Source organism: Corvus cornix, chromosome Z (genome assembly GCF_000738735.6).
Source record: "Corvus cornix cornix isolate S_Up_H32 chromosome Z, ASM73873v5, whole genome shotgun sequence".
Lineage (NCBI taxonomy): Eukaryota > Metazoa > Chordata > Aves > Passeriformes > Corvidae > Corvus > Corvus cornix.
Window position 1 is genome coordinate 28,359,737 of NC_046357.1, and position 19,380 is coordinate 28,379,116.

The 19,380-nt window shown below is 38.7% G+C and overlaps 1 long non-coding RNA gene across 1 annotated transcript in view; it reads right to left on the minus strand.

Annotated features, from left to right (window-relative positions):
• Positions 1–19,380, minus strand: part of LOC104689780 — a 32,866-nt gene continuing 13,486 nt past the window's right edge. The window contains exons 3-4 of the long non-coding RNA XR_751860.4: positions 3,749–3,847; positions 1–2,298 (exon numbers count right to left, since the gene is read on the minus strand). This is a non-coding gene — a long non-coding RNA (uncharacterized LOC104689780). The remainder of the gene's footprint in view (positions 2,299–3,748; positions 3,848–19,380) is intronic.

Sequence of the window (19,380 nt, forward strand, 5' to 3'; positions counted from 1 at the left end):
GATGATCATGAGGCAGATGAGGGATCTTCGGACCGTCTCTTACACGGCCCTGCTTTCCTCCTCCTTTCCCTTAGCTTATATTGCTGACCTGACCTAATATGATATGAAATATTGTTTTGGCTAGTTTGGGTCAGCTGTCCTGGATCTGTCCCCTCCCAAGATCTTGCCCATCCCAGCCTACTGGTGAAAAGAGAGGCTGGTGCTGTGCCAGCACTGCTCAGCAGCAGCCAAGGCACTGCTGTGTTGTCAACACCTGTCCAGCCACTACTGCAAAGCACAACACTGTGAGGGCTGCTGTGGGAAAATATACTCCACCTCTGCCAAACCAAATACAGAGCTTTATAGTCTAAGGGACCACGTGGTTAAAGATCATTTCTCCCAGTCCTAAAACAGGATATGCCACATTTTATCAATTACGGTAGTAGCTAAAACTCAAAAACATTGTTGGAGGATGCATTATGGAGCTAGGGTACTTCAGCTGCTAAATGGAGATACCTCTACAGAAATAATTCTCAAGACCTTATTTAGAAAGTATTTAAAGTCACTGCCTATAGTGAGGCTCTCAGGAAACCATTTTCAACAAGAATGTAGGAAAAGTTCTTACGCTATAACAGATCGAAGGATTCCATGACTCATTTGAATTGCAGAAAGGAAGGATGACTGGTAGAATTAAGAAAGGTTGGCAGAATAACAAAGTAAATGTAAATTGATGCGTGAGCAGTCAGGACATGGTGTGTAGGTGTACATACTGAGGGTCTGAATGTGCCACTTACTATTGTGAAAAAGGCACAAGTTCAAATGGCAGAAGTGGAGGATTTCAAAAGCTCTTGGCAGAGAACTCCTGACTCAGTGAGAACAGAACAACTTAAAATTCTTCTGAAAGCCAGCAGTAAGTACTCCTTTATCTTTAGTATTATTAATAGCTGAGTCATAGAATTTTGAGTGAAGTTAGCCTAATAATAATAGCTTGTTATATAAGAGAAAGATACTGGCTGTGGAAGGGAAGAAAAACAGGAAGCAAACCAGAATACACAGCTAACATGCTGAGCTGCTTTGACCTAATTATCTAATTTCTTTTTCAGCTGATATTCTTGTTAGGGGAAATTTCTGTTTAGTTATCTCTCTAAGTCAGTAAGAAATTGAAAAGAAAGCAAAGTATTCTTGGTATGAGTTCATGCTCTGCATTGCATGTGCTCTGATGTCCTGGACTGCAGCAGAAGGTGACAAGACCTGTGGAAACAGAGCATGTGCTGGTTCCATGTGAAAGGATCTTTGCACTTAGTACAGAGAGAGAAAAGAAAGAGGCTTGTGATCCTTACAGACAAATGTACCATTCAATAGCTTTTGGTCTTTACATTTCTCTACAAAGTAGAACAAGGAGACATATGGGGTTAGGAAAATATTAAGTATTGCTCCACATAGTTATTTTAGAGGATTTTCCTGGGGAGAATTGGACATATTTGACCATTATGCCTCTCTGTTTATCTGCACCCTTCTTTCTCACCTCCTCTTACTGACTTTTTACATTACTGTCCAATGTCATTCCAATCCAAGATGGAGAGAAGTCTCAAAGATACTGGTTCCTTTGAGACTTGTGAAAACATGTGGCTGGGTAGAATAGGGAGAGCCAGTTAATAAACACTTCTTTCTGACACCTTCTTCCAAAGGAGAAGGCTAAATCACTCTTGTTTTATTGTTAAATAAAAAAATCCTTCTGAAATGTATGGAAAACCGGTCTTCAGTGTTTCTGCTGCTCAGATGTCTACTTCTTTTTAGTTAGTTACACTCTGGCCAAAGGAGCAACTTGTACCCTCTCTGAACAGTGATAATATTTTTCATCTCTGCAGGATGTAAAGACTGGACAATATGAAATAAAATGTAAAGTCTGGCTATTTTTTTCTTATTGATTTAAACCACAGTCTAAGGAGAAAAATGTATCCTTGGGCAGTAGAAGTACAGATTTACCTTTTTTTTTTATATTATTTATATATTATTTACTTTTTTATTTTCTATTAGCACATTTTATTACTTTTTGTACTTTTTTTCTTCACTTTCATTGTAAAGCTCAGATCATGTATTCCTATCTTTATAGAGTCATATAATCATTAAGGTTGGAAAAGACCTCTGAGATCAGCAAGTTCAACCATCAACCTAGCATCACCACTATGATGACCATTAAATAATGTCACCATTAAACCATCCTTTTCATTTTCCTTTTTTTTTAGGCTTCTGTTTTGCTCATTTCATTCTGTCTTTCCAATTTGTCTCATGAATTCTTCTGCATTTATTTTGAGGTTTCTGGAAAACAACAATAACAACAATAACAACAATAGAGTAAATGCCCCAGAAAATCAGAAAAAAACCCAGATTTTCTGATAACAATTTGATGTCACTATGCCTTACTCTATTTCCCATACTGTGGCAAATACATTTGTGCAACAAGCTTTTTCCAAGAAATTATGCACTGGAATAAATTTTAGTTTGTATTGTTTCATGCGACGTCATGATTCTGCTGTAATATTGTGTAGATTTTTGATCATACTGATTCCAAATAAACTACTCACTGCCTGACAAATTTTCAGCAAATTTATCTGGCAATCATTTGACTGACTTCTTTCATCCTGGGAAATACTTCTTGTTACTGCAGAGCAACTTTTCTGGCTAGGCTGAAGAAGTGTATTTGATATCACATTTAAATATTTTGTCTATCTCTCCAATTAGCTGTCAGCTGCGTCGCAACATCATAATATAATGTAAAACAGAATGAGTAGTTGCTATTTGGTTGATTAATTAGTATTTCCTGATAAAAGGTTGTAAAATGTAAGAAATTACTATTATTCATAAATGTGTGTAATGTTACTTTGTGCATGAGGAGAAAAGCAATTCCTAAAGAAAACTATTTAAGGAAAGCTTTTTTTAAGGTAAACTGTTCCATGAAAGGAAATTGACTCAAATATTTTGTATTTGGTCAGCTCATCACCTGAGGAGGCTTCTCCCACTGCTCAGGGAGAGGAGTCATTCCCTTACTGCACCATGGGGTCCCTACCACAGGAGACAGTTCTCCATGAACTTCTCCACCGTGGCTCCATCTCACGAACAACAGTTCCCTGCGACCTGCTGAAATGTGAGTCCATCCCATGGGCACCAGTCCCCCTCAAACTGCTGCAGCATGGGTCACTCTTCCAGGGGGTGCAGTCTGTCAAGGACAGGCTGCTCCAGCCTGGGAGCAGGGCCTGTCTCTCCACAGATCTCCCACGGGGTCACAGCATCCTGCAGGCATCCACCTGCTCTGGTGTGAGCGCCTCCCCCACTGGCTGCAAGTGGATCTCTGCATCCCCATGGATCCCCATGGGCTGCAGGGCCACAGCTGCCTCAGCATGGTCTGCACCACAGCCTGCAGAAGAATCTCAGCTCCAGTGCCCAAAGCACCTCCTACATCTTCTTCTCCACTGACCTTGGTGTCTGCAGAGTTTTCTCCTCACATGTTCTCACTCCACTCTTCCCTAGTCACAATTACAACTTTACAACCCCTTTTAATTTCGAATTCTTCTTAAATCTGTTATCACAGAGGCATTACCATAATTTCTAATTGGCCCAGCCTTGGCCAGCAGCATGTCGATTTTTGGAGCCAGCCGGGATTGGCACATGGAAGAAGCTTCCAGCAGCTTCTCATAGAAGCCAACTGTGTAGCCACCCCACTACCAAAACCAGGCCATGCAAACCCAATAAATTTACTTAAAACATTCACCTCGTAATTACCAGTTGATACTCTGATCACTTTTGTGTCCAAATCTGGAATGGCTTTTCCAGGCAGAAAATATGTCAGTGCATTGATGGAGCTTGAGATCTGTGAAGGGAGAATATAATCATAATTGAATGGTAAAACTACTGGAAGCAAAAGGTGCAATTAATACAAGCTACCTCCATATTAATGCATAAAGCTCAAGAAAATGTGGAGGATCTGGAAGTCCTGCATGACACAGCTCTATGGTTGTTACTACCAAGATTTGTTAGCAAGGCTTCAGTGATTAAGGTTTGAAAATATTGGTGGAGACCTATTTACAAATTGGTAAAAGAGGATCAGTAGTGGTATAATGCTGATTTTATCCAGTTTATTGACAAGTTAGAGGTTATTGAGTGTAGTAAATGATAAAGTGCTGGATAAAAAATCTTTCTAAAAAACTCCCAACAAATTCAGATTTAAGACCCAGCACATTAAAGGTTCTAGAGTACAAGTATAATAAGGAACAGCTGAGAGAGCTGGAGTTGTTTAGCCTGGAGAAAAAGAGGCTCATGGGACAGTTTCTCTCTCTCTGTACAACTACATGAAAGGAGGTGGTAGGGAGAGGGGGGTCAGTCTGTTCTCCCAAGTAACAAGTGACAGGATGAGAGGAACTGGCCTCAAGTTTCACCTGGGGATGTTTAGGTTGGATATAAGGAAAAATCTCTCTACTGAAAGGGTGGTCAGGTGTTTGAACAGGCCAGAACAGAGAAAGTGGTTGAGTCACCATCCCTGGAGATATTTAAAAGACATGTAGACATGCCGCCACCTCTAATAGAGCTCTGGATAGTTCTCAGAAGTTCTGCTTCCTCTGTCACCAATGTAATGCAAAAGAAGTGACTAATGCTGTGTGACAGCTCATTCTGGTAAGGCTGTCATAAATTCAATCATCAAATTAGTGTGTAGGCAAATGATTAATGATCTGCTAATGTCTTCTGTGAAATGTGAGCACATACATACATTAATGAATGTACTTAACACTATGCAAATGCAATGTTCCAAAGAAGAAATTATTATTGTAGGGAGACAATTCTACACAAGTGTAAATAAATAGTAATGCTACAATGCTTTGTAACTGAAAAGAGGAAAAAAAGTTCAAATTCCTCATGCTGAAAAAGTGTCTACTTCCATCAAATGCACCTTATTAAACTAACAAATGTTTGAAGCATATGTGCAGTTCAAAATCTAATCGAGAATATATTTCAGGATAGGCTTAACTTTCTACTCTCATGTACGTTAAGGTACTTTACCTTTTTCACCAATTTTATGTTTAATTTGATGATTCTTTTGGACCAATTTTTTTTGGCGTCAGCTTCCCAGGAAAAAAAGAGTTTTTGTGATAAGGGATAGGAGACATAACATTACTTAAAAAACTTCTAGGGAGGGAGTCAATCATGCAAGCTGTACTGCCCCCTGGAAATGTGACTCAGAGGTGATGGGAACCATGCAACAGCTAAATTACAGGTTCTGCCTGGACCAGTTTCTTCAGAAATGGGATGGAAAAAAAGGTTTTGGGAAAATTTACTGTTCTTTATTTTACATTTCGTAAGAAATACTAGCAAGAAAAAATTAACTCTGAATGTCTTTACACAAACACACCTGCAAAAAGATACAATATATTGTATTAAGTATATACAATATATTGTGTCATACATATATTGTATGATACAATATAATGTATTAGATACAATACATATAATATATTTTAGTAGGCAGTAAATATGCATCTGCTTTTCTAGAAATTGTACTTAGCTTCACAGAGGGATCGTTACTAATTACAGCTTGGGATGATACTCATTTCCAGTCTTGGAACAACAAGAAAAAGAACATGTGAATACTGAAAGATCGTATACAGGGAAACAGTTGCTCAAGTGTTGTCTCCTAATAAGATGCTCTGGAAGATATTTTCCATTCAAGTAAGTGTGGGTTTTTGTTAGAAGATATCAGTAAGCGCATACAAAACACCAGCTAAAAGTAGGTGAAATCAGGCTTGAAGTGCTCTTGGCCTCACTGGGTTCAGGTTGGGTGAGAGGAAAAGCACCAGTGAACTCAATCAGCTGTGTCCCGAGGATGGGGTCCTGCAACCTGAGTCCTCCTTCTCAGAACCTTCGATAATAACCATCTCCTCTCCTAGCAAAACCAACCTGTTGAGTTATGCACTCTTTTGTAGGCGTTTTGCCCTGCTCAGCCCCAGCTCAGCAACCATTTAGGTAGGATCAGATTTACTGTAAATACTTAGTCAAAAAAATAAACTTCGCCCACTTTAAACAGTCCATGCTATGTCACATAGCTCATAAGGAGATACATACTTTATAAATTGCAAATGATGTCAGGAAGAATCGAAGAAAGAAAAAATCTTTATATAAATATGGAAGAGCAAACTCAATGTCTGTAGGGGTCTCTGTTCACAGCAGGGGAGAGAGTACCACTGACCCACAATAAAACCTTAATGTAACTTCACTTATATTAACATAACCAACATGTTCAGAATTATCTGTGGTGAAAGACTGATATACTAATGTACCATTATCCCAGACTAACCATAAAGCCTTAATATTGATACAGAAATGGTCCAGATAAAAACTCTCTAACACAGTTTTGAGTATTAGAAAGCAGCATTCTTTATTGCAGTGCGCTGGTCACTGGGAGAATCCTCCCTCTAATTGAGTGCCCTGAGCATTGGGTAAATGCTCAAAACTTGAATTTTTGTCATGCACTGATGACACATTCATTGGCTATCCCTGCTTACTTAAGGTATGTGTATTACTTCATTTTACATAGTCACACTCCTTATTGGTAGTCCTTATGTGTTTCTTTGGTGTTTGTCTTCAATGTCCTGTGTCCTTTTTAGGTGGCTGTTCCTCAACCCCCATTTTGAGTAAGTGCAATATTGTTGCTTTGCATAACTTCTGCTTTGTCAGCCTTGCAAGCTGAGCTGGCATCCTGCTTGCATTTTGCATGTCTTCTGTTTGCTTAAGTTACATCCTTTATTTATCCAAAGCTGTGCTATTTTGTTTTACTGTCCTTATCAGAGTAAATTTTTTTTCTGTTCTACTGTCATCAATATATTTTTAAGACCACAATTAAATGGCTGATATTGTCATGAAGAGATTTATTCTCTTGCTCGTTTAACATGATTTGTAGAACTTAGGACAAAAAGTGCAAAAATGGCATGGTTAGGATGCATAGGGGAATGATGAAAGCAGAGATCACCTCTGACCTCTGAGGAGTTTCAGGGAATGGTTTTCCCTGGGGAAGAACTGCAGGACGAAGACATGGTAATAGCAAGATGCTGTGATTTGTCACTTTTGGATCAGCTCAGCAAGTGACTCAGTAATGATGAATCTGTCCAGAAAATGGAGTGAATGAAGGCCAGAGAGCCATAGGTCATGCTGTCTAAGCAGGTAAATGGAAAACCCAAGGATGACAAGGGTGGGGTCAGCTGAAGAGGGCCAGCACTGTTGCCACCAGGTCGTGAGAATCAGCTGCCATGGTGGCTGTGCTCTTTTACAGATTACCATGACCATATGCAACATCCTGAGGCCTTAAGCCATCAACAGGGATGCTCAGGAACAAAAGCAGGATCTTGGAGACCTTTTAGTGTCAGAAAAATCCAGGCGTTTGGCTGCAGCAATCATAACCATAGTGGGGTACTGCTAACTCCTCCATGACTGCCTGCTGCTAAGGCTGTTGTAGGTATTCACTGCCATCATCAAAGTTATCTCTGAGTTATCTTAGGATTGAACAGTGCTACACCATAACAGTAAAAACTGTTGTCATGCTTGCATTATATTTATATATTACAGTTGCATAAACTATCACACTGCACATGCTACTAAACATCATTATATTGACCTGGTATAGCTACAACCCTTTTTTCTTTTCTGGGCAATACCTCTGCATGCTCATGCCTCCCGACCACCAGAGCCTATCTTGCTACCTCTACAACATAATTCAGTTCCAGGATGAGCTCTGTAAAGTTTGTGCCTGTGCCTCCTCTACCCACCCCTAGAGGCACCTGTCAATTACGCCTCTAATACAGTGTCAGCACACACAGTGACATTCAACATGCTAGAATGGGCAAACAGTTTGTAGCAAGTTGTGCCTTTCTAAAATGCCCCAGGTGCATCTAAAAAAGGAGATGTAAACCAATCAAACCTATCAAACAAAACAAAACAGAACAAAACAAAACAAACCCAAACAAAAACCCCCCAAAATTAGAAGCTAATAGAAGATATGCTGTGATTACCGGTAATGGTTCTACTGTTCTGTTTTATGGCATGTTAAATGTAGCATCTAATTTTAAGTGACTATAGAAAACCTGTTTTGATGGAGGAGTTGCAAATACCAGCATGAATGCAATATTCAAATGCTTCTTCTCTGGACTAGTGTGTTATTTTCTCTAATCTATAAAGAAAGACTCTTGATGCACAAAGATATTGCAATAACATGGAAAATTTTCTCCTTGCCAGGTAGAAGCTTCAACAGTCCCAGCAGTTTGACTAAATGACTTTTAGCCCAGCTATTTTCTGGCATAGCAATTTGGGCGCTAAAACATTGGCCTTGTAGCACAGCTCACTGAGTAGCAAACTGAGACTTTTTAATGCAAATGTACAGTTCTTAGTCTAGGAACAAAGTGGTCTTTGATGAGTTTCCTCTTGTCTGAGAGACACTAAACCCCAAGGACATGTGGATGAAATTTCTATTCTAGTACTGACACAGATCAGAGGGAAGGGACGAGGAAAGCTAACCACAGAATGTTTTATGGGGTAAGGCCAATGTTTGAGTTGTTCCACAACCAAATCTCTGACCCTGGGCATAGAATTTTGGTTTCATCATGCTAATGGAGTAGAAAGGTTCTGAAAGTATGAGAAACCCCACACTGTCTGCCTTTCATAAACAAGAGACAAGTTAAAGTTTGGGGATGCTCTCTCCTCTTTGATGATGAAAAGAGGGGAACAAAATTTCCTGACAGTTTTGAGTGCTTGTGACAAGTTCATCTCGTGACAAACATATAAAACCCTTGACCTAGCAAGTGTTCATCTGCAGTTCTCCTGGATATATAAGATGTCCTATTAACAGTTAAGTAGTATCTCCATTTTTGTCAAAGAACACTGAATTGTTGATACTGAGTTTCTCTCTTCAGTGTTCCAACTATTAGACAGTCTACTCGTCACAAAACATGCATCACATAAAATGCAATATATGACTTCACATTTGGCAAGTGTTTTGTTCAATTTATGTCTGAATTTTTGTGATCTTTAGTTTTGCAGCCATTGAACACAATTGTACATTGTAACTTAAAAGCATCAGTAGTTGTGATTATCACCTGGATTAGATTTAGTTAGTGGAATAAACTGAAATTCTCTATCCTGCTAACCCTGGAGATACCTGTGTTTCTGTTTCAGAGAAAGCATTTGGGCTGTTTTGGAGCAAATTAATAGCATGATGACTACAGGTAGAGTGGGTAACAGCAGCAGAGCCCAAAATATACACCTTAGCTTGTTTGGGAAGTTTGCCCCATGGCCCTCATAAGAGTACCTGATGGCCACATGTAAGTATACATCAGTGTATGCTTTTGTATCAATGCATACAGACCAAAACAATCATCTATAACCGGGGAATTATCTTTGTGTGCATGGGTTCAAAAATCACGTCCCAATCAGTTGATTTGCAATATCATACATGTCACATCTACAGGTATTTTTTCCTGTAAACCACCCATTCCCTAGTAATCTATGTCTCAGCCATGGCATAGCCTAGGGCGTGAGCCAGGAATTGAAGTGTATTGCTTCCCTTTTCTTGTTCTCTAGTACTGGACCTTCTTGACATTATCTTATCAGAGAGAGACGGCTGGAAGCTGTTCATGCTACAGATGTGCAGCTTGTGCTGTATTTTACTGTCTACTAAAAGCTCTACTGATATCCTCTGAGTTCTCCAGCCAGTGACTTACTCCTTCCAGGCGTTTTTGCCTACCAGTGTTTACTAGGTCTCTTCGGAGAAAGTCCTTCTTGAAGAAGAAAGAGAAGTATTAGATTTTCTGTTTTGAAGAACTACTACACTTTACCTTCACCACAAGCTCCTGCATGGGCTCACATTTCTTCTGCCTCTCTTTGTTTACCTGACATTCTCATCACCAGCTGTACATCAATATGTGTCTATTGAAAAACAGGTACAAGATGCAGTTTAATGAGTGTGAAGGGGGCATGGCTTTGAGGAGGGACGTTGGATGTAGTACTGACCTTTACAATCTGTGAGAATTTGATCAATAATTATGGTTAAATTAAAAAAAGTTGTGTTTATTTTCCCATGGCTTTTTGTCTGAGATTAAAAAGCTGAATTCTCCACCTGGAGGGTAGAGGGGAGAGCAGGAGGCAGAGGCAATTACCACTTTCTGAACCAAAGGAGTGGTGATCATCATGGAGATCAGACTTCTAAGCCAGTCCCTCCTGTGTTTCTGGTGCCAATAAATCTAACAACATTCTATCTTCCAAAGCCACAAGTGACTGTGATATGAGCACAGCTCCTACATACAGCAGAAATGGGAGGCACTAATGGGCTGAAAATTTCCACTTTCCAAGCATGTGTTTGTAAGCCAACCTAATGTGTCTGACTGCAAAAACTTTCTGTACATTTGTACATTTCACTAGGTGCCTCCAAGAGTGTGATTTCAACAGTGTGATGATTGCAGAGAAAGTGAAGCTGGTGACAGGAATTAAATGTGAGACAAAGACATGTAGCTCTTTAAGAGGGAACACTTGGCAGAACTGTGCAAAGGGAAAGGGTGAAAGATGAGAAGAATTAAGTCTGTAAGAGAACTGTTCCTCCTCTTCCAGAAGCCCTTGGATACCATTCTACGTGGCTATTTATTTTTCCTGACAGCTAACTGAAGACCCCACAGATGGACACTGCACTATTCATAGCCCTGAAGCAGACCTCAAGCCCCCTGGAGATCCTCACCCTGTTGCTGTAAAACTGCAGCTGTGGAGCAGTTGCCTTGTGAGGAGCACAGCTAGTAAAGGCCAGTTCTATGTGGTACAATGTGCTACATCCCTTTTGCCCCCTCCTGTCACATCACATCTTCTTCCAGGAGGGGAAACCCCAGCTTGGGCAGAGGACAGTGCATGGCCAGGAGGTCTCTTGAGCATTACATTCACAACTGCAAGTGAGGGCTGGTGCCTGTGATCCCCTCCTTGCAGCCTCACTGTCAGCCTCCTTCCTCTGCCTGTGTGAAACACATCTCTGAACTTTGCTTCATTGACTCAGATTTGGCAAAGGATTATTAAGGAATGGGAAAAGAGAGGAGCGAACATCGTTGTTAGAGTTGAAACAGTACAGTTTCAGCTCAGTTTTCTGCCAGAAACCAGGCTATGTATGCAGAAGCAGTGCCTGCATAGCTAAAATTAATGAGGCTGTGGAAGGAGAGGTCAGAGAGCTGCAGTGTCCCTGTGGGGCTATCCACTGCTGTGCAGGCATGGCTTCCTGTGGACAGGACAGAATGTAATTCTCCATCTCCACTACCATTTTGACCATGTATTTTGTTAAATGGTTTTGCTTCCAGTTACATTCAGGTTAATTTTTCCCTGGTTAAAATATCACTGAGCACCTTACACTTGTCACCACTGGATTCTTGTATTGGGTCCCTTCATACATCCTCAAATGAGTAAAAAAATTACTATGTCTGATTAGAACCACTTGAGCTGATAGAGGTCTGTAAATTTTTTTTTAAAGGTTATATGAGATATTCCTGTTTAACCCTCAAAGTTACACAAAGACAAAGCTACCTGAGAGGGACAAGGCAACCACAGACTATTCTAGGCCAATTTCATTCTCAAAAAGAAAGTCTTGTCTGGTCTCTCTCACATGTCTTTAGGAGGTTTTGAGCCATCCCTTTGTTTAGGCAGACTTTCCCTACTTTCCTTTATTTCTCACCAAATATAGGTGACTTCTTGTCACTGTCAAGGTTCTTCACATTCCAGTCTCTACTTTTCTCTTACTGATATGGTGATTGATACTGCAGAGTAGTTCACAGTGTCAGAGTTTCCTCCATTTCATTTTCAGGTGAACATCTTGTGACTTTCTCTCTCATTGCCCCTTACTCTCAGAGGAGATCAACAAATCACATTAGTGGGATTTACTATCAGCTGGCTCACACTAGTACCATAACAGATTTCTCTGTGTCACTGCCTTATTGTGCTTTATCAGCTCTTAGAAAAGCTGTTATTTCATTCCGTGTTTGCACAGGGGACAGCATAACTCTTAGACTTCCTAGCAATACAAATATAGCTCAAAACAGAAGGAAATTACATGTCCTGAACCCACTGGTGCCCATAAAAACTGGTGGTCTCATATTTACTGTGGGAAGAAGAAAACTGCCCATGTTCACTTCTGGGTATGAATTATTATCTTATGAATTCAGGTCCGCACTGATACAACACATTACTCAAATCACTCTGGGTTCCGACAATTAACCTTCAAATCCTAAAGCACTTTACACAGGCTTAAAGCTGAGTGTCTTTTTAAAAAGTTTCAGGAATGTGTCTGTGATCTTTAAAACTGTCATTGTACTTCAGTCTTCATGAAACTGTGCACATAGAAGGAAAACGCTCTCACTCCCTAGATTTAATTCCAACAATAGATGATGTCTTTTAAAATAACTGCAAAGATTAAAGGAGACCTTAGGACCAGTGCAAATTGAGCCAAGAGAATATGTGAAAAGGAAGCAAGTTACTTTTGTCAACAAGAGAAAAGAAAAGCTTTTTTTCATCTGGTTGAGTTTTTACATAGATTTATTTTAATAAAAGACTTTATATGCATGTGGTCTCTTCATTGTGGAATAAAAAGGCATGAGGACTCCTTGTGATGTAAATTGGGAGGGAGCTGTGAATAAAAAGACTGAATCTGCGTTATGCAAGTAATTTGATTTCTCTAGGTGTCAGCTTCTCCCATCAGAAAAAGTCAACATTTCCAAGGCACTATGTTCAAGAAAGAATGAGCTGCTGCAGGAGCACCAGGTAGTATTACTATTAAGAAGTTCCTGATAAATCAGAACCTCTAAGAGGCATTAAAAAAATGGTGAATGTACCATCACATTCATAACAAGGCTATGACTTCATGTATAGCCCTGTGGGAGGAAAGAAAGGCTACCAGATAACTGGCAAAGTGGGAAGGAAAAACAAAGCATGTGTACTTTTTTCATGTGCTGCCATTGAAACACTCAGCAACAAACTCCAAACAATCTTTTGGACATTTCAAAAACATTATGTCAGCTTTTCCATCTCCCACCACAGGGTGCCTCTCATTCCTGTGTGGCGTCTATCCTCTTCCATAGTGCATCAGAAATATATAATCACCATTGTTATCATCTTCTGTCAACTACGGTATTATATCAGTTCAATCAGATGCAGTGAGGTCAGCATAAAGCATTCAAATGATGAGAGAAGCAGTTTGCTATGCATGAAGGGGTTGGTTATAATATCACTTTTAAATTTATAGGTTCAGTTCATCTTAAGCTAAATATCAAGTTATTTAACAGCTGTTATGAGTCAGCCAGAGAGAGGATTAGAAAAAAATGTTGCAACAAATGCTTTAATCTTGAGCTACAATAGAAGAACAAGTCTAGTCAGGTCATGACTAATAAAGGTTGTGCTCCAGTAGTACTTAGGATTTTATCACTGCTCATACAAAACAGGAGATGGTTTGATATCGTTAATCCTGCCACCTTCATACCAACCCCAGAAATTTCAGAGATAGTTGGGATATAATTTTTTTCAGGGCATAGGACCATGCTTAAACACTTTCAGATAAGAAAATTTTACAAATAGGTACTAAAGCGGTTTATCCTATGCAGAGGCCATGTAATTTATCATTCTGTCATGACTCAAAGCTCTTGGGATTTTCCATGATGGTAATATGTTTTCGTGTCTTCATATCACCTCTCTTGTAAAAGTAATGGGGACTTTGAGACATGAAGTCAGTGAGTTTTTGTCTGTGTCCTTTACATCTATCTAATAAACAGAAAGCGAAGCTGTAAAGCAGTCAGAATGGCTGTTGGAAAATATACAAGTTTTATGGATTTCTAGTCTAATACAACATACTTAATCCAGCTTGACAACCCATGTTTAGCCTGCCAGGAGAACAGGCATGGAAGATATCCAGTCATTGTTACTCCATTACTCCCAACCTTCAGGTGGTCACCGATGCCACCAAGACATGTTAGAGCAGTCAGAGAAGAGCAGCCCCACTACAAAACAAAATCAGAGGTAAGAAAATGCTGATTTTAATGCTCTCCAGATGAGGATTAATAATTCTGACCTAGCAAAGTTGTGATGGGTAGGTGTTAAAAGTCTCTGAGTTATAGGGCAGTAGGTGAAAATCAGCATGGCACCAAAACTGCTGCAAGGTTGAAGATCGGTCATCCTTCAATATCTGCAGCCCATAGCAGTATTGTCTCTGAAAAACTTTTCTGAAAGCTGGAAAATCCACAGAACCCAATCTCCTCAGACAGAATTGAAGTCTCACTGCTGGGAAATGGTTAACTCACTGCTATCAGCTAGAAGCTAAATAAATACAACTGAACTGCTAGTCACATTTCGAAGAAAATCTGATCTCAAACTCTGGCTACTTAAGCAATTTCTGAAAATGATAGAATGTACAAGTAGTCAATCACAAATCAGAAAATTCAAGCACAAGTACAAGGTATTAAAACAAAGAGAAATTTTCTGGGAAAATGCAGAAACTGTAGGCTCTGTGCCTCTTGTTCTTAACTTTTCCATTTGCCAACTAGGAAACAGGATGGTAGGAACCAGCACCCAGAAAAACAGTTTGTGTTTGGGCATGGAAAAGAATTTTAGTAATAACTTTACAAAGTTATTGTCGACTTTAGTTCAAATGTGAGTCCCGTTGATGTTTTTCCCCTCCTCTCATTAATATCCCAGTGGTGTCATAAAGACATGTCACATTAGACCCATCAGATTTCTGTAATGACAATAATCCTAGAAACACGAAAAAAACCGAAAGCAAAACAGACAAACAGAAGAACGGTGGACTGACCACAGGAAGCTTATACTCTTTGAGCAAATAATCTAGGTCTGTTCTTGAGTAAACTACAAACTCTTCTTGAGTAAACTACAAACTCTTCTTGAGTAAACTAGTAATTTTAAGGAAAGTTCTTAAAATCTGTTCTAAAAATAGGATTATGGGGTTTTTTTACCAGAATGGATGATTTCCAGTTTGTAATTCTCCTTAATATTAAGAATTACACACTGCACTCAGACTTATTTGCAGTTTGGAGGATAAATTCTGTCCTTGTAAATGAAAAGATGTTAAATATATTCAGTATTTCTTAACGAATCAAGTTATCATCTAACCTTTTGATGATGGAGCTTCTCAAAGATAAGGGAGTAGCTACTTCCATTCACGGTACCATGCAATATGAAATAATATTTCATTTTTGATATGGTTGCAGAGATTATCTGCATCAGGAAGAAACAGCAAAAACATCTAAACTGAGTCTTCATTAATTTTTAAGACATTGTTTTTGCATATAAAAACAAGGAGGGAAGGGGAGGAAAACAAAATGAAAGTAGTTTTGCAAAATTGCAGAAATACAGCCTTCACGCAGAATATGTGTTTTTGTTCTTCCACGAACAGGGATGGAAATGAGGGTGCAGTTAACTACTTTGCTGTACTTAAACTAAAGACCAGATACTCCTGAAAGATTCCAGCAAATACACAACTTCAAGCACCAAATTCTGAGTCTTTCCTACTTTTAGTCCATTTCTTTTTAGGACAGTACAGAAAAACACATTATTAACATTTTGAATGAGAAGATAGTTTTAAAAAGTAATAAAAAGAAGGTACATCCTTAATTCTCATGGAAATTTCCATTATTTCTTCAAGAAAAGCACAACACCAAGCAATTACGTGCCTGAAACATTGATTTGGATCACATGATTTAATTAGGAAATTACACCTTTGTAGAACTTTTCACAGAATGATAGAGGAAAAGAAAGTAGGTCTTCTATTCGTCATTCTTAATTATCTCTCTATCAGAATTGCTATTTAATGAATGCCTCTGATTAAGTTTGTTTCATTAAATTATGAGATCTGAATCATACTATAAGACCTGTATAGACTTATGAATTTTAAGAGGTAAGGAAGCTAGTCCAGTATGTGTCAGCTTGACATCTAAATTGTTCATCTTTTTCCTGATGTGCTCAAGTTGCTGGTTTGCTATTTTAATACAAACTGTACCATTGTATGGTTGCTCTCTTGTCTTTGCCTTTAGCCTGGCATTATGAAATAACATTTATTCATAGGACCCTAATTATTAATCACTTATGTTTGCTAACAACCCTTAAGACCAAGTGATTTTCACAAAGAAGGGTTTGAAACATTTACTTTGTTTTGATCCACAGAGTGTTTGCGTGGGGGTTGGGTTTTTTCTTGGTTTGTTTTTTTGTTTTATTTCGTTTTGTTTTGTTTTGTTATTTGATTGCATCTGTTTTGAATGAAGTTGCAAGTTATAGAAAAACAGAAGAATAAATTAAAATAGTTACAAAGTATGACTTTTACTGTTGTGACAATCACAATGAGATAAATGTAGAGGTCTTGCCTTTCATTAGTAGAGCAGTTTTGGCAATCTAATCTTTATCTTAGGGGAATTTTAGTCACAGTCATATTTCTTTATCTTCCCCATTAAGCATTTAGACACTTTAAAAGTTCTTTAAAGATCAACCTCAGGCAATTTATGTCCAAGAAATGAGATGAGAAACATTGCTACACAGAAAATTAAGCATTTATTACATATCAGTGTAAGGCTAAGGATAAAAGTCATAAAGCCAAGGCATTCACGATAAATGTGCATCTTGAAGAGCAATTTTTAACGAGGCCCTCGATTCAATGTCATCCTGATAGTTGTTCCTCTATTCATGCTGTTTGTGTTCATGTTCCTTTGTTTCATCAATTCAGGTATTTCTACCGTAATCCAGTGTACCAATAAATAGGGGTGAAGGAAGGAGTTCTTACTAATGATGTTATTACGAGAATTTTGCTTTCTTGGAAAGAGTTAAAATTTAGCTTCCATATTGTTCTTCTGCTGCAACAGGTATTTCTTAGAATTACTAGAGCTTACTAGACACATTGTATTATTTGAGTTACTAGAATAACTAGGATTTATTCGAATTCCTAGAATTTCCAGCATTATCTCTAGAATATGCCCCAATGAGAGGACAAGGAACCTCTTAATTACAAAATAAAATGTCTAAAATATTCCAAGTTCATTTCAGTAAGTGCAAACTTGGAAAAAACAAAAACCTACGAACATTAGAAAAAAGCTTTCTGAATATCTCTTCATTAACTTAAAAATAATTTCCTTACCCAAGCAAAAATGTATCCCTAAACACAAGCAAACCAGATGATGCTCCGTTCATAACAAGACACTGAATGGGGTTTGTTTATAAGGTGAATTCATTTTCAATGTCATCAATGTCAGGTACTACCAGAACATATCCCAGATTTCCTGTATGGGCAAATAGATTTGTGTTGTTCTTCTAAATGCCTTTGAATCATTCATGCGTGTTTAATAGGACTAGCTCTGAGGATAGATAAAAAAGTTACAGTGACAAGGACATTTCTTCACTGCAAGTTACCAGATAAAACTCTTTTCCTGTTGAAATTACTAGCTTAATCCAGCTAATATTTATAGAGAAGATTTAATGGCTGGTAAAGTGAAGTGTCTTCTATTCCACCTTGAAAATAGGCTGGTTCTGGCTAAATTATACTCAAAAAGGTTTCCTGACATTTTTTTATGTAATATAATCCATTTAGATTTTCTATTTATGATTTGTAGTGGTTATGTGCTTTTGCTCCTCATTTTAAAAAGAAAAAAATAGAAATTCATGTCTAGTTGTAGACAGAATTAACAATAAAATCAATAAGAAACAATTCAAGTTTAATGTCTATTCTGCTAAAGATTAATCCATAAGGAGATTACAATTTTATAACAAAACAGATGAAACAAAAAATTTCTTCAGAATTATATTGCCCCACACAAATGGTTTGCCAGACTTCACTGTATCCCCAGGTACATAAACTCCATAGTTTGCAGCAGTGACCTGCTACACCAAAAACTCATCATGGGTTTTACCACTCCCTTAAGTTATCAACAAAAGGGGAATTAGCTGCAGTGCTGCAGCACCTCGACACCTCAGTATCAATCAAACACCCCAGTTCCAGGCACAGCCCCAGTACGTTGGAGAGGGGCCGTGTCAGCCTTTGCAGATCAGGCCCACAAAATCCACTGCAAGTGGAAGCAGCAAAAAAAGCAATTCAGCTATCCTGGTTTCCATATAAGAAACCAACAATCCAGGCAAATAAGGAAAATTATATGAGGGGTCCTTGGTAGAGAGGGGATCTGAACTGGGATTGTGGAAATTTGGTTAGTGTTGGGGTACAACTGTGCAGACCTCTTTATTACTTCTAAATAGAATCAACTGCCTTGTTATGATAGTATACAACTCTCACTTGTACTAGACTGTAGGGTTCACAATACAACATAAGGCAAAGTTTTCCTTCTGTTAAGTAGAAATTTAAACCTTCTGGGTAATGCCTCCCAAACTACTAAGCACAGGCAGGGAAATTTACCCCAGTTTTCACCATGGATTTATTATTGTAGCTCCACAACATGGAGCTGAATGACCTAAAAGCATGTTAATGCTGCTGCAGGACACATTAAAGTCATACAACAGCATTTTCCCTGAGTGGGTGTATTCAGCTCATTTAATAAAGATTATGAGTGACTGCACCCTTTTTTTGACTATGGCACAACTCAGGGATAGAGAAATTTAATAGCATATTAGTCATCTGCCCAGAGGTAAAGTATTTCATAATGAACTGAAAAGCCAGAAAATTGTGTCTCTGTGTGTGTTTTAATATTACTTTGTTCATACTAATGAAATTTATGCAAAGCACCACAAAAACTGGTGAGCGTACATCCATAACATGACTGAAAGACATTGCAGATTGTGTTAGGGTGAGGTGTTAAACTATTTATTACATGTCAAATTTGCCTTTTTTCTTTTAATTGCTTTCCTGGTATTTTGAAATTATTTCTGCTGTTTAGTATGAAGTTATTAGCATAAAGATCATGCAGAAAGTCACATTTTTATTTCTGCTGCACAGTGTGCCTTGCCCAATGAAGAGGGCAAAGGAAGGAATATCCCCAAACATCTGTGGGCAGAAAACTTAGTGCTTTTTTCATCTTTTAAAAAATATTAGTCAAGCTAGATGAGCGTACATGTGGGGGGAAGCAGGGAAGAACATGGTAATTCAGAGGACTGGCAGCAGAATAAAGAATATGTGGAAAAAGAGTTTTGCTTGCAGGCGTAAGGATGAGTCCTGGCGCAGCTGAGCTGCTTGCTCACCTTTGGAACCCACAGCCACATTGACCCATGTACCTTATGGGTATTGCGCTTGCCTGTGGGTGATGTGGGGACCATGGACCACCAAGGTGACATTGCTGGTGAGCACTAGAAAGCTGGGTTACCCACCTTCTTGGACTTAGCACAGCTGTCTACACTTCTGTGCTGTCAACCTGG